General features: G+C 42.1%; 1 protein-coding gene and 1 long non-coding RNA gene across 7 annotated transcripts in view; one reads left to right on the top strand and one right to left on the bottom strand.

Moving 5' to 3' along the window:
* The window catches only part of RHBDD1 (rhomboid domain containing 1), a 220,733-nt gene that overhangs the window by 56,030 nt on the left and 149,988 nt on the right, over nucleotides 1–14,715 (bottom strand). The window lies entirely within an intron of this gene.
* LOC138174350 (uncharacterized) overlaps nucleotides 1–14,715 on the top strand; it is a 31,981-nt gene that overhangs the window by 7,452 nt on the left and 9,814 nt on the right. For both annotated transcript variants that reach the window (XR_011171689.1, XR_011171688.1), the window contains exon 2: nucleotides 5,257–5,392. This is a non-coding gene — a long non-coding RNA (uncharacterized lncRNA). The remainder of the gene's footprint in view (nucleotides 1–5,256; nucleotides 5,393–14,715) is intronic.

Below are 14,715 nucleotides of genomic sequence, written 5' to 3'. Positions count from 1 at the left end.
TCTCTCTCTCTCCTCCTCCCTCCCTCCCTATTCATCCTTTCCTTCTTGCTCCCTCACTGTTGTTTCCTCCCTCTCTCTCCATCTGTCTCTGTCTCTGTCTTTTTATCCCCAAATGACCTGCACATAGTAGGCACCCAACCGACACACAGTCTGAACTCCAGTGCCTCTCACCATCTGCTTCCAGCAGATGGAGGCAAAGTCGCGCAGAGAATTCTGCTGAAAGAAACTAGGACAAATCCCAGTCAACAAAGCATTCCGCACAGTAAGCAGAATTCGGGTTATTTTGCAGCAGATGGGCCCTACGGAAGCTGCTGCACTGGATATTATGAGGTTGTTTATTGTCTAGCTGGTCTGATACCCAGGGCCTATTTGCCAGCATCTAGCAGTTTCTATGTCACATCAGGTTTCCTCTACAGCAGGGTAAAGAGAAAGTTCACTGACATACATAAATACATAGTTTGCCCCCCCTTCCCCACTAAAACCAAATCAAACCAAAGAACTAATCAGAATTCAGAGCTAGACCTAGAACTTATACTTGTATTATACACTCTACCTGGTTACTGGAGACTTTTTCTAGAATTATCTGTAGGCTCTCCACTATTCCAGATCCCAATTAGGAATCTAAGACTAGACTATCCCCACCCCTGCCACCATAGCAACTTTACTGAATCTTAATTGGTTACTGATTTTAATAAATGATTTATTATTATTATTAATTTTTGAAATAATTTTAAAAATCCATACATAGCCTTTATAAAGTGTTTCTGTGCATTCTCAAAAGACTCTCTTTATGCCAATTCTTCTCCAAAAATCTTCCCTCCTTGTATCTTTCTCCCAGTTCTCCCAATGACAGGATCTGGGTATGTGATCTTGCTCTTAATTCCATATCAATTCTTCTATGGTGGGGTCCATCAATAAGGTTTTTTGAGAGGCACAGACCAGCTCTTCTCTAGGTCTTGGCCTGTGCTCATTTGCATAGGTAGGGCTCTGGGGGACAGCTGTTAGTGCAATGAATCCTGGAAATCTATCAATGCCTCCAGCATTAACTTGACATTTCCTGCCAGGGGAAGTTTTTTTTTTCCTTTTTTTTTCTTTTCCCTTAATTACTTGGCTGAAAACCTTAAGTGAATTGGCTGCTTCTGTCCTGGTGGGGCCAGGCTCAGGAGCTGCCAAAGAGCGGCCTTTGATGTTCCAGCTTCGGCAGGTTCTGGCTGTCTTACTTCCACTGTGCTTAGGGACCTGCAGGAAGACTCTGTTCCTTCTGGCTGGGGCCTGGGGCCTGTCCAGAGCTAGTAGGGCTACAAGTGGCTTGAACAACATCCCTCCTCTGACAGGTGGTGATTGGTCTCATCATATCCTCACAAACCACAAAACCTTGAATACTGGTCTTGCCATCTAGGCTCTAGTCTTTCTTTTCTAGAGGAGGTTTCCCAGAAACTGCTAACTGTATCTGGCCATCTCTATTTTGTTTTAACTCTCTTTTGACTGGGTTTCTAGAATAGAGAATACACAATTTCCAGTTGGTAATCATTTCCTGTTATCAATGGATAGTCAAGTTGACTTGTCGATGGTTTTTGAAACTGTGGACCGAGTGATATAATTTTAGCTCACCTACTTTATTATTAACGCACTATTGTAGGACCATGTATAGATAGAATCAGATTTTAGAGCTTTTAGGGGTTTTGAAAGATCATCTACTCCACAGTGTGAATGGTGGGAAGGTGTAGGGGGGCAAGCAATGTGTTCTACAGTTTTGGAGACAGCTAGTGCTAACTATGGACCTGCAATTTCCTGACTGGCCTTATTTTACAAGAAGACATTGAGACCTGGGAGGTTAATGAACTGACTGGAAGTCACCTAGTTAGTACATACAGAGAGACCCAGTGGACCAGAACCTAGGTTTCTAGACTTTCTATTCACATGCTTGAACAAGAACTAAAGCCTTCCTTCTAGGGAGAACACTATTGGGCTGGGAAAGGCATCTATGACCCTGGACCATCATGTATCTTCTCTCCAAGGCACCAGCCTTTTCTCGTGGAGATAAAATGGGAGCTTCAGGCAATGAGCACAGGACGCTTCTTAACATTCCTGTAGTCAACAGGATGAACAGAGATAGGAGCAGGTCCACTCTCAGCCTCATGCTGGGAACTCCCAGTAGAACTCCCCATTGGTACTGTTCTGTCATGAGCTCATTCTTCCCTTTGGAGGGAGATATCTCAAGGTTGACATCCTTCCATTTCTAGCAGCATCCTGGAAAATTCTCTTCACCGTTGCTCCTAAGAAACAGGCACCTCCTCAGAGAAGAGGGGAATATGGTGCATCTTGCAGTACCTTCAATGTACCTCTCACTCTTCCCATGCCAGAATGCTTTCCCACCTTGCTCAGGGCCAGGCAGTGAGAAAAGTCAGAAAGAACAGAAATTGCCTCAGAAGGAATCCTGAGAAGGCACAGCCAGTGAGTTATATTGGGGTTTCTTTTTTCAGGTCCATCGTGGGCTGGAGAGTCACCCAGGTCCCTTCCGAATCTGCAGTTCTGTTGTAGGACTGGAGGGATTATTTAGGGAACAGAATAATGATCATTTCAACCTCTTCTGTTGGGTGGATTTGTTGTCTCAAATAAAGGAAGAATGGCTTGTTCCCACTTCTAGAGATACTATTATCTGTATGTAACTACACAAAACAGCCCTGACCTAAGGAAATATGCCTAATGTTCTTGTACCCAAAGGAAAAACACCCTAGTTCAAAGCCTTCCTTAAGAGCTGAAAGCAGGTGGATCTGGACAGAGACAAAGTGTTCCAGTGTAAATCTTTAATCTGCAGTTATAGTACGTCACTGCTGGTTATCAGAGGGTAAGCCAATCAGCAAGGCCTGGGCTAGTATCATCTGAAAACAATACGGCACAATAGTAATGGAAGAAAAGAAGGCTAAACATGCACTGCTGTGCCAGACTCAGGCACCAGCTGATTGTAAATGGCCCTAGAGGGTGAACTGACAGTCAAGGAACACGAGAATGAACCTCACCACAGGGGAGTTCTATTTCTGTACTTCTAACACCTACCTTGGGCTTGTTGAACCTGGGGCAGGGGGGCAGAGAGCTTCACGGAATGTCATTGGTGACTTTACCTTTTATTCTCTCACAAGAGATTAGTGATGTTCCCATATCACCCACCACGTGTGGGCTTCCGGAATCTGTAAACTTGGAAGCTGAAAGGAAGATCTGAGAGGTCCCTGTATTTGCTGAGTAGTGATTTGGGACTTAGTCCAGATGTCTGAGACTTGGGTAGAAGGCATGGACAGCTCAGCCACTAACTCAGGAGGGAGGTGTTCCTCTTTGGATATGACTGAGTATATACTTGGTGGCACTACTGCTGTCCTTGAGCTTTGATGACTTGTGGCTTACGAACAGCCTTCACGTACCACCCCCAGCAAGCAGCCTCAGCATATCCTTTGGTAGGGTGGGCTATAAGGATGAGAACTGTAAGGGAGGAGGAAGAAGAGGAACGGAGGATGGAAGGGAGAGGTGGCAGCCATGGCCTGGCATGTAGTGGGACAGGACCACAGTAAGATGGAAGAATCCCTCTTTCGCCCTTTAATCACTAGGCCTTGTCTCTGTAGTTGCCACTAAGGGACAGAAGGGAAGAGAGTCTGTAAAAGAACAGGTTTGGACTAGATGGCCTCTCACATCCCTCCCAGGCTTAGATCCACGACCTAAGAATCTACACTTGTAAAATCTTGCTTTCTGTTTGGAAGCAGGGGTAGGGGAGAGGAGAGAGTGAATGCATTCTTGTCATCTCCAACTGAACAATGTACATATTTCCCACAGAAATATTTTCACATGTGGTGGGTCAAGTTCAATAAGGATAACAATCCTTGGGGTACCTTATGAGTTAAGTGGGCTTCTTTGGGGTTTTTTTTTTGAGGGCTAGTATGGAGAATTGAGCTACCAGGTACAATGCCATTTCTGTGAGAAAAAAGTCATGCTTAATTTCAAACAAATAACCCAAGAATACCACAGCAGGCATGAAGTGGAGATTGAACTCCCTGAAACCATAGAAAAACAGATGACATCATAATTCTTCCATAATCACCCAAAGTATTCAACAGACAAATGTTGAAACCTCTGCAACATACAGGCATACCCTCACGTAAGGGTGCCTTAACTAAAATCTTTTTGCAATAACATTGTTAGTTCATTATAAACAAATCCTATTTTAGAGTTGTGAAATCTGGCAGTAACTATTCAGTTACCCACCTATAACACTGTTCCAGTGGAACTAACTTCCCCCCCAAAAGTTTGTTTTTTTTTTTTGCTAAGTCTAGTCAAAATGTCCCTTCTTGGTGTTTTTTAGGCATGCAATGCTATCTCTCATCTCAATGCAAACTTCAATTTCTACAGAAGTAATTATCAGTTAAATGAAAGATAAAAAATTATCTCCCAGAGAAAGAGGCCAGGAGTCATGTTCAATGAGGTTTGGCACAGTGGGAAGAACACTGGACCTGGAGTCAAAAAGACCCACACACGTACTAGCTGTGTGATCCTAGGCAAATCACTCAATTTTTGCCTCAGTTTCCTCAAATGTAAAATATGGATAACAATAGCAGCTAGGTGTCAGTGTTGTTGTGAAGATAAAATAATATTTGTAAAGCTCTTTGAAAACCTTAAGGCACTATATAAATGTAAAAATGCAAGCTATAATAAGTATAATTATAGTAATAATAGTAATAACAACAATGATTATTACTGTTGGTGGTAAAATCTGGGGTGAGGTTAGATTACAGAAGAAGTGAAAAAGAAGGCTGGGAGAAAATATTTTTAAAGCAAAAAAGTAAGGAGGAGAAAAGGTAGATGAGAATAGGGTGAAGTTATCTCTCCAAGAGAGTAAGAGTGAGGCAGGACAAGGTGGGAGCATTGAGATGGGTAATGTGTGCTGAGTACTTCTTAACTCCATATCTGATTTCCTCTGTGCTTAAGGATATTCCTCCCCACTTCAAGGGAGGAGATTCCCATCTCACTACTTGTTAACGGGCCAGGTCTAGTTGCTGGGTGGTTGCTGTCCTTCATGCTCGAAGAGGACCGAAATGACATCACTCTGTTGGGGTTGGGGCACATTGTCTCCAAATGTGATCAGTGTGAGCTTGGAAGGATGTACCAGAGGTCAGGCACACACAGTCCATATGAACATTTGGAGGGGAGATGTCTCTAAATCTGTGCATCTCACATTTCTTTTGAGCTACTGCAATTCTGCTTTGTTCACAGGGCACAGTGCCTTCCTTGATGCGAGCACACCAGGCTTGGTGGCCCTTTGCCAGTGTCTCCCATGTCACACAACTGCTTCCAGAGTTCTTTAGAGAGACCCTGAGACTGTCCTTGTATCACTTCTTCTGACCTCCATGTGAGTGCACCTGCCTTATATGAGTTCTCTATAAGATAGTCTTCTAGGCAATTTGGCATTTGAACAGCGTGGCCAGTCCTTCACAGTTGTTCTCTCTGAGGCAGAGCTTGAATGCATGGGGTAAAGCAGTTCAGGTCGAGAAAGAACTTCAGGATCTGGGACCTGAGCAGCACCAAGCCAGATAATGCTTCTAAGGGATCAAATCCAGAGAAAGGTGCTCAGCTCCCAGCTAAAGTTCATATTCTAAAACACACACTGCCTAACAACACAGAAAGGTGTCATACATCTAGAAGAGGAAACGTCTCACTAAATCTTATTTTTCTTTGAATTCACACTTAAGAACGTGTTAGGGACACACTAAGTAGAATCCGGTTTACCTTGGAGAGCCGACAATTTAGATAATAGTGGAGGATGAGTACACTGCACATTCAGCTTCTCTGAAAAGATGTGGGTACATGCTGGGGTTTGGTAATGAGGATCCTGCATTATTAAAGGGTGGACTTTTAAAATCCTATATAGGTGCTATCATAAGGTAGAGGGGAGAATCACAGAAAGTTAGAGATAAAGGGACCCTAGAGATTATATAATCTATTCTTTCCTCCCCAATTTTACAAACAGAAGCTCAGAGAAATAAAGGAAACAGGAGAATTTGTAGAAGATGAAGTCGAAGCTATCCATAGTTATGTCGAAAAATGTTCCAAATCACTAATAATAAGAGAAATGCAAATTTCCAGCTCACACCAATCAGATTTGTAAAATTGACCAAAAAAAAGAAAAATGACAATAGCTGGAGGGGCTGTGAGAAAATAGATATTAATGCACTGTTTGTGACACTATGAACTAGTCTGGACATTCTGGAAAGCAATTTGGAACTATGCCTGCCCTCCCCTCCAAAAAAAGGTCATTAAACTATGCATACCCTTCAACATAGCACTACCACTACTAGGTCTATCCTACAAAGAGACCAAAGAAAAAGGGAAAGGATACATAGATTAAAAAATATTTATACCAGCTCTTTTGGTAATGGCAAAAAATGGAAAATTGAGGGGTACCCATCCATTGGGCAATGGCTGAACAAATTACAGTATATGGCTTTGACAGACTCCCATTGTACTGAAAGTAACGATGAAGGGGAGGGATCATTTTAGGGAAACCTAAGAAGACTTGCATGAACCAATACGGGGGGAAGGTGAGCAGAACTAGGAGAACAATTCAATGATACCGTAAAAGGGAAACAATTCATAAAAACAGGGATCAATACAATGACCAACCATGATTTCAGAGGATTCATAATGAAGCATGGTACCCACACCTCCCAATCAAGAGAAGTGATGGCTCAGAGTGCAGATGGAAAGGGAATATAAAAGTGGACTTTTAAAATGCTACATAGGTGCTACCGTGAAATAGAGGTTAGAGTCACAGAAAGAAGAAAAGGGCCCTTAGAGATAGTACAATCTATTCCCTCCTCCCCAATTTTACAAAAGGAAGTTCAAAGAGATAAACTGAACAAGAGAGTTTGCAGAAGATGAAATCTACCCTATTTTATGCCCACCTTTTCTGCTTCCTTTTTTGTTTGTTTTTTTCTCTTCCTTACTATTTTTTGGACATGGTGAATGCAGGAATTTGTTTTGCTTGACCATAAATATTTGTTAAAAGAATTTCATTTTTCTTTCTTTTTCAATGGGAAGTGGAGGAGGAAGTTGGATTTTCATTAAATGAAAAAAAAAATAATTAAAAAAAAGTAAAGTGATTTGTCCAAGGTGATTACGCAAAGGCAGGACTAGATTCCAGATAGTCTGGAACTCCTAAAATAGCTCTTACCATGCTATCCTCCCCTTCCCCCAACTCAAAACTTTTCAGTGACTCCCTACTACCTCCGGGAAGAAGCCTTTAGGCCTGGCACCTAGATTTCCAGTCTTGTTTCATACTATTCACCTTCACGTTCTCTCCATTCTAATCATAATGTCTTCTCAAATATGACATCATCTCCTGCCTGTGGGGCTTTTCACCATGTGACCCCCCAGGTCTAAAATGTACTCTTTACCTCTTGAAATATATAATTTCTGGGGCGGCCAGGTAGCACAGCGAGTAAGAGCACCGGCTCCAGTGTTGAGAAGACCTGGAGATTGAATCCCGGGCTCAGACACTTAGCACCCACCCAGAAACACCTGGCCGTGTAACCTTGAGCAAGTTACTTAACCCCGATTGCTTAAAAAAAAAAAAAAAAGAAAGAAATATATAATTTCTCTCCACTGAGGTGCCATCTCCTCCATGAACCCTTTCCTGATTTCCTCAGTCATCAATATTCTCTCTCTTTCTTGAAATTATTCTTTATTATTTTAAATCTATTTTATACTTATCTGTCTACTTTACCAGTCTTATTTTATATCACTCCTCTTTCCTCATCACTTCCCTTCCAGTGAAACTGGCCTTACTACTGTTCCTTCCCCAGGACCCTCACGCGTCTTTACACCATTGCATTGTCCTTCCCCCTTGCCTGGTGCACTCCCTCCTCACTTACTCCTTTTAGAATTATTGGGACCCATCAAGACTCAGCTTCAGCATGACTTTCTACTCTCCCGATCCCTCCAGATGCTCTTCAAACTGTGTCCACATAGCGATGTTTCCTCCAAAATGTTCTCTTCCAAAGAGCCATTTCTGCCGAAAGCACCATCCTCTTCTCGTCTCCTAGGTTTGCAACCTCCCCATTCAGCTTGATTCTTCGCTCTCCTTCGCCCCATCAGCTGCCACAACTTGCCACTTCTAGGCCACCATAACTACCCCACATTCCTCCCTCGAATCTGGTTCTGCTCTATTTGCACAGCTATGACCTTAGTTCAAGACCTCATTGTCCATCTCCAAGAGCACAGCAGCACCTCCCTCCTTCAAATCATTGTGTACTGCCAGGGACTTTCCTTAGGTAGAGTTCCACCTGTGCCACTCCCTTAACTCCACTAACTTTGGCGGCTCCTTCTTGCCTACCAGACAATACAGAAACTCATCTAATTAGCATCTAAAGTCCTTTGCGTCAGGGTTCCAACCCACCTTTCCAGCCTCAATGGGCATCACTCCTCTTTCTAGATGCTTCAATTCAACCAAACTGGTCTTCTTGTCACTCTCACATATCACAAGCCTTTCCACTGGCCGTCTCCCTACTTGGAATGGAATTCTTCCTCAATTCCACCTCCCAAAGTCCCCTTCTTCCTTTAAGACACAGCTCCAGCACCATCTTCTTATGAATCCTTTCTAGAGTCCCTCGACTGCTAGCACACTCTCTTCCTCACTACCTTGTATTTATTTTTATTTATTCTCTTTACATTTATTTATTTTAACTTATAAGGGCTCATCTGTAAGCTTGACTATAAATTCCTTGTGGGTATGGATTGCTTCATTCTTTGTATTTGTATTCTCAGGCACTCAGTAAGTACTTGTTTATTGATTTTACACATATTCATTCTTTCTCTCCCCCCCTCATATTTGTGTCTGTTCATATGTAGGCACATTATCTAAGAAAATGTAAGCTCTTATAGGGCAAGAGGTGAGGGGCAGCTAGGTGGCTTAGCGGATAGAACTCTGGCCCTAGAATCAGGAAGGACCTAAGTTCAAATCTGGCCTCAGATACTTACTAACTGCATGACCCTGGCCAAGTCACTTAACCCAGATTGCGTAAAAAAAGAGGTATTTCATGATTGCCTTTGTATTCCCAGTGTCTAGTATAGTGGCAAAGAACTTAATACATTTTTGATTGACTATTTAACATATTACATCTTTCTAGTAAACTGTATGTTCCCAGAGGGTTATTAATCAATCAATCAATATGTGCCAGACATTGTGCAGGGGATACAAAAATAGCAAAAACATCCTTGCCCTTAAGGGGCTCACAGTCATATAGGGGAGATGATATGTCTATAACTAGGTAGATGAGACTTATACCAAGTAGATGGAAGATTCCCAGAGCAGAAGACACCAGCAGCTGGGGTGGGGTGGGAGACTGGGGAAGACCTGGAGAAAGTAGGATCTGACTTGAGAAACATAAGAAGCCAGAGAAACAAAGGAAGGAAAAGCATTCTAGATGGGAGGGACTGCCAGGGAAAAGGCACGGAGGTAGGAAATGGGATATATTAGGAACAGCAAGTAGACTGGTGTAGACAGATTGTAGAGTCTAGAGAGAGAAGGGACGTAAGAGAAGGGAATCCAGGAGCCAGCTGGAGAAGAGCTTTAAACAGTGGAGGGGTTGGTTATACTCAATGCTGAAGCCAATAGGCAACCCCTGGAGTCTGTAAGAGAGATGTTCGGGCAGGGTCTGGTGTTTTTGTCTTGGCGTCCCACCTCCTAGCACAGGTAGGTCCTGGGCTTTGTAGACACTAGATAAATGTTTGTAGACTTGAATTACATCTGGGGTAGCTGTGGGGAAGATGATCCGCCAACCCTAAAGTGTTTTGTCAATGTGAGTTGTTGTTTTTATTATTCTGAACCTGTCAAGTATGTTTTCCGCCGTCCCACACTGCCCTCATTTCCCCGAGTTAGCCTTGAATAAGCAGGTTTACTCTAGTTTACGGCTTTAAAATGCTATGCCCAAAACATGTTTCCTATGCAGCCTTGGCTCATTTGATTAATTACAAGCACAGACTTGGCTTTTTCTCTGTGATCCTACAAATGTCTTATTTTAATTCTTCCAGCTCATGTCTCTTACTCTGCTAGTATTGGCCCACTGATTGGGGGAAGAGAAGAGTTCAGTCACTTAGTCAATTAACAAGTGTGTATTAAGCCCTCATTCTGTGCTTGCCACTGGGGATGTAAAGAAAGGCAAAAAGTAGACCCTCTTCTAACAAAGTTTGACCTAATAGGAGAGAGAACATGTAGGCAACTTTGTTCCAAGATGATTAAAGAGAAAAGAAAGTCCAGCCAGCCCTTACTACCTCAAGTGACCGATTCATGCAAGCCCGGGACATAAGGGCTGGGAAGGACTTTAAAAATCACTTGCTGGACCAGGCTGACCACATCACTTTACACAGCAGGTAACAGAGAGAAGCCAGGTGGCACAGTGGATAGAGTGCCAACCTGGAGGGAGGAAGACCTGAGTTCAAATCTGGTCTCAGATACTAACTGTGTGATTCTGGCCAAGTCATTTGACCCTGTTTGCCTCCGTTTCCTCCTCATCTATAAAACGTACTGGAGAAGGAAATGACATACAACTCCAGTAGCTTTGCCAAGAAAACCCCAAATGGGGTCATGGAGAGTTGGACATGACCAAGAAATGACTGAACACAACAGGTACCAAGTGGAAGAACTAGGATTTTATCCCAGGTCCTCTGACTACACCACTCTGTTTTGAAATCAAAAGAGAAAAACCTTATTTCTAAAAAATAACCAATCTATGTGCATGCTGAAAAGACAAAATGGTGTAAGGAATTATGGTCAATGAAAATAAGGAAAAACACTCAGAATCCTGAGTAAGCTGATAAGGCTTTCTTTGATCAACCAAAAAGCATTTCTTAAGTCTCCTAGGAAGTGGGAGACACTGTACACAGTTTGGGGTGGGGACGGGAAAAAATCCATCAACCAAAAACAACAAACAAACCCCCAAAATGAAAAAACCAGTTCCTGTCCTCAAGGAGCTTATAGTCTATCAGAAAAGCTGACATTCTAAGGAAGTAGCTTACGTTCTATGACAGAGAGCTGTGCTTCCTAAGAACTCCAACTGTTGATGAGAACTGTTTCTATCCTAAGGCCTTGGAAGTAAACAAAAATGCCTATATTTATGTCTATCTATCCATCTCTTTCTTTCTCCATCTACACACACACACAGAGTTTTGGGTATGGGCAGGGATTGGGAGAGAGTGGTCTCCCCCTCCTTTCTCTATTCCACTCATCCCCACCAATCTGAAGTCAAACCTTCTGGGTCATTGATGCTGACCTCTGACTTGCTCTGACAAAGGCAACCGGCACTACCTGTGGGCTCCTTGGGGGCAGGGGCTGTCTTTTGCCTAGAGCTTAGCACACTGCCAGGCATAAAGTTCAGAAATAGTTACTGATTGATAGTGAATGACCAATAAGTATTCTATCTGCATTTTGAAAGAGGGTTAAAATCTCCTCTTAGAATACAAGGCAGGCTCAGATGGGGCCCACATACAGACAGGGCAGGGCAGAAGCAGTATTTTTATCTTCTGGTGTTCCCTGCCTATTGTCCTCCTGAACGTACTGGAATGACAGAGGGACACAGCACCTTCCACCAGTCTACAGTTTCCCACTTCCACTCTCTAAATCTTCACCCCATGCATGGAACTCAGAAAAAAAAAAAACAGGGACACCACTGGGGGAAACAGTGTGGGGGATCAGTGAATATTTGGGACTCAGATGTGGAGGGCTACCTGCGTATGTCTGTGTGTGCCTTAATCAGTCAATCAACAATGATTACGGGCCTCCTGTGTACTAAGTATGGCACTAAGTGGTGGGTATTTTTGTTGCCCAGTCATTTCCATTATCCCATTTGGGGTTTTCTTGGCAAAGACACTGGAGTGGTTCACCATTTCCTTCTCCAGCTTATTTTACAAATTAGGAAACTGAGGCAAACTGGGTTAAGTGACTTGCCCAGAGTCACATAACTAGTAAGTGTCTGAGGCTGAATTTGAACTCATGAAAACGAGTTTTTCTGATTCCAAGTTGAGTGTTCTATCCACTGTACTACTCGGCTAACCCTTACCTATCTATATCTATATAGATATATATCTATATATATACACACACAGAAGTATAAGGATACATCTCTGTATATCTATGTTTATGCATCTATATCTAGACACAGACATATATTTCTAGATAAATCCATATATCTACATTCTCTCTATATCTACGTCTACATAGATATACTGAGATATCTATGTCTATGCCTGTCTCTCCACATATGAATATAAGTATATCTATGTGTGTATATGTGTTTATGTAGATATATATTTCTATATCCATATATAGATATATGGAAAGAGAGGATGAGCTTGGAAAAGGGCAGAACCATCAGTTGTCGTTTAAATTATAATAACATAGAGAGGTTTATTACTTGGATTAGAAAGGCAGTATATAAAGCCGGAAATACAAAGAAGCCAAGATGTTATTTTCATGCATTTATCCTGGTATAAAAAAAAAATGGGGGGGGGGGGGTGAATCTTCAGCAAAGGCTGAGAACCAATGACTGTTCTAAAAAGGATACATTTTCATGAGTCATTTGCAGCTTTAAATACCATGTAAAAAAAAGAAATGAGTAAAAAAAAAATCACACATACACAGAAACTGCCTTTCATTTGATGCAGCAATCCCTCCCCTACAAAATTACATTATTCAGCTTCAGGAGGAGAAAAAAAGGAAACTTTCATATTTATGATGGTACTATTAGAAGGAAGCCTTATAAATGCAGTGCTGTTAAATTTCAAAGACAAAACTCCAACCTCCCAACAAGGGGGTTATTCCCGCTGATAAAGCAAGGCCAGTCAGACCTAAAAGGTTGTTTGCCCCCAGACGATTGATGAAGGCATCTAGGTATCTGACTGATGCCCGGGTCTGATGAACCAAGCCCTTCACGCACCATATGGGTCAACCTGCCTCTATCAAAACTTAAGCCTCCTTCCTGTTACTTGCCTCTAATGACATATACTACAATTCTTCTCCTAACGACGTTTGATCCTGCTAATTATGCTGGAGTGCCAGGACAGTATTTCAGAGTTCACAAATTGCTCCTGGGCATGGTACAAATTATACATAATGCATTATATTGTAATTGCTGTATTGTGAACTTGGTGTGCCTTTCCAACATAAAAAATACCGACATTCAATGAGTTTTATTATAAAAACCATAAGGGATTCTTTCAGATTATAAACATCTGAAGACATAGCATTCTCATGAATTCCAGCCAGCTATTCTGGACACAGAGAGGGCAGGAAGGCTGAAAATCAAAGCAAAAAATATACTTCATCTTAATGTTTACAAGGGAAGAAAGAAGGTAGTTATTAGGCCAAGACTATGTTAACATGCAAAAAAAAAAAGCAAAAAAAAAAAGGAAAGAATCTAAGTTGGGAGGTCAAATATCTTTCATGCTATAGAGGGGAGATGGAAGTTAAGAGATCCGGGTTCTTCCACTGGCCTTGCTACCGAGCATAATCAATAAAAATTATTTCTTCAGTGTGACCTTGGACAAGTCACTTAACCCTAATTGCCCTGCCTTCCCCCCTCCAAAAAAGCAAAAAAAGACAATTATTTCTTCACCTTTCTGGGCCTCAGTTTACTTCCATGAAAAATGAGATGGCTGGATGATTTCTCTGCTCCCCTCTGACTCTGATATCCTAAGATTCTATGACTCTCCTATAGAACAAGAGGACACAGCAGGGCAGTGACCAGAATGACAAACATTGCTTTAGCAAAGGCTAAAGAACAGAGAAATAGAGGGCACTCTTGACTAAAAGCACCGCTCTCACATTCCTCATGTCATTTTGAAAAACAGAAGAAAAAAGAAAGAGAAAGGAAACAAGAAGACAGACCACAAGGTTACTCTATCTGAGTCTTAGGAAAACCTATCCTTGGACATTTTTTTTTTTAATGGCAAACACTGTTATCAAAGATCACTGGCATGGGCTAAGAGCCCACACTGTCCCAGATACTTTACCAAGGAGTGTACCCTACATAGAGAAGATACAGTTCCTGCCCTCAAGGATAAACACCAAGAGGCCAGGTGGGTCATCTGCTGCCAACAATACCAAAGTAGAAAAATGAGATAGAAGATTCATCCTGGTTTGTTTTCATTCACCTCTCTCACCAGAAGATTAAACAGGGACTATTACAAAATAGCCTTCTACCTGGAAGGGGACTTCAATAACCTTCATGAACCAGCTTGCCAAATTATAAAGAATGAAATGTCCCTTTCCCTGACTCCTACTGTGACCCTGAGATCCTGAAAGCAGTAGCAGCTGAGCCCTAAGCTCTGGAAAGCTTAGGAGGGGGGCTATAAGTAGGATTTGAATGATGGACATTGTGTGTGTGTCCTCTGAAGGGTGAGTGAAAAGTGTTTTGTCATAAAGAATCATCTATTAAGGAGAGTATGGGGAGAGGTTTGATCTGGCTCAGTAGAAACAACCCTCATGGATCTTTTCACGATTCTTCCTCCCTCTTTTAGATAAAATGTCTATAGCTGGAGAGAATTTCCCCTCAGTCTGGCAAGTAGTGGTAGAAGGCAGGTTTGTAGGCAAAGACGTTTTATCTTCATGATCTCATAAAGCTGTAGCAAGGTATGAGAGCGTGAGAAAGAGAAAGATCTGGAGTCAGAGGATTTGGGTTT

Source organism: Petaurus breviceps, unplaced genomic scaffold, assembly GCF_028583685.1.
Source record: "Petaurus breviceps papuanus isolate PSGF00001 unplaced genomic scaffold, PetGlider_PUasm1.0 688, whole genome shotgun sequence".
Lineage (NCBI taxonomy): Eukaryota > Metazoa > Chordata > Mammalia > Diprotodontia > Petauridae > Petaurus > Petaurus breviceps.
This window is presented reverse-complemented; position numbering and strand designations above follow the sequence as displayed.